Source organism: Balaenoptera musculus, chromosome 11, assembly GCF_009873245.2.
Source record: "Balaenoptera musculus isolate JJ_BM4_2016_0621 chromosome 11, mBalMus1.pri.v3, whole genome shotgun sequence".
Classification (NCBI taxonomy): Eukaryota; Metazoa; Chordata; class Mammalia; order Artiodactyla; family Balaenopteridae; genus Balaenoptera; species Balaenoptera musculus.
Genome location: NC_045795.1, coordinates 14545519 through 14546372, shown reverse-complemented (window position 1 = coordinate 14546372; position 854 = coordinate 14545519).

Here is an 854-nt window from a genome sequence, read left to right as displayed (position 1 = left end):
CATGACATGGATGACTCTTAAATGCATTTTGCTAAGTAAGAAAGTCAAACTCCAAAAGCTACAAATTATAGAATCTCATTAACATTACATCAGAAAAAGTCAAAACTATAGGAATGAAACACAGATCAATGGTTTTCAGGGGTTGGGGAAATGAGAAAGGATGACTAAAAAGGGAAGCACAGGGAACTTTTCATGGTAATGGAACTGTTCTCTATAGTCCTGGCATGGTGGACTGTATGCATTTGCCAAAACTCATAGAAATGCACAATACACATCACAAAGAGTGAACATTAATATATGCACATTAAAAGCAAAACCAAACAGAATGTTAGGGGGGATACCAGATGGAATATAAAGTGTGACAAATGAATCTAACTGTATTACAAATGTATAAATAACCTCACTGGAGGGGTGGTAGTAAAAAAAAAAAAAAAAGCTAAATAACTAAATAACTAATAAATAAGCTAATGATCTAAATAACTTTGAAAACAGTGTTTTGACTAGAAATTGTAAGGCTAAGTAAAGACAAAAGGAACTGCACATAAACATTGCACTCTAGTTGGTAGCTTTGTTTTTCACGAAGAAATGAATTAATTCTGAAATTGCCTTAAATAACTACTGGCAACAAACAGATAAGTAAATGGATGGTCGATGTTGAGGGCAGCTTTATCTCTGTCAAAGAAGGAAGTTACAGGTAAACAAGGAGTAAAAGGGAGCTAGAATGAACCATTGAATACTCGAGTGGAGTCAGAGACATGAACTCCTGTTTAGTTTACTATGTAAACAAACGGATAGATGCAGAGAAAAAGTAGCATTATATGTGTATGTGTAGGTTAGTATACATACATTATTTC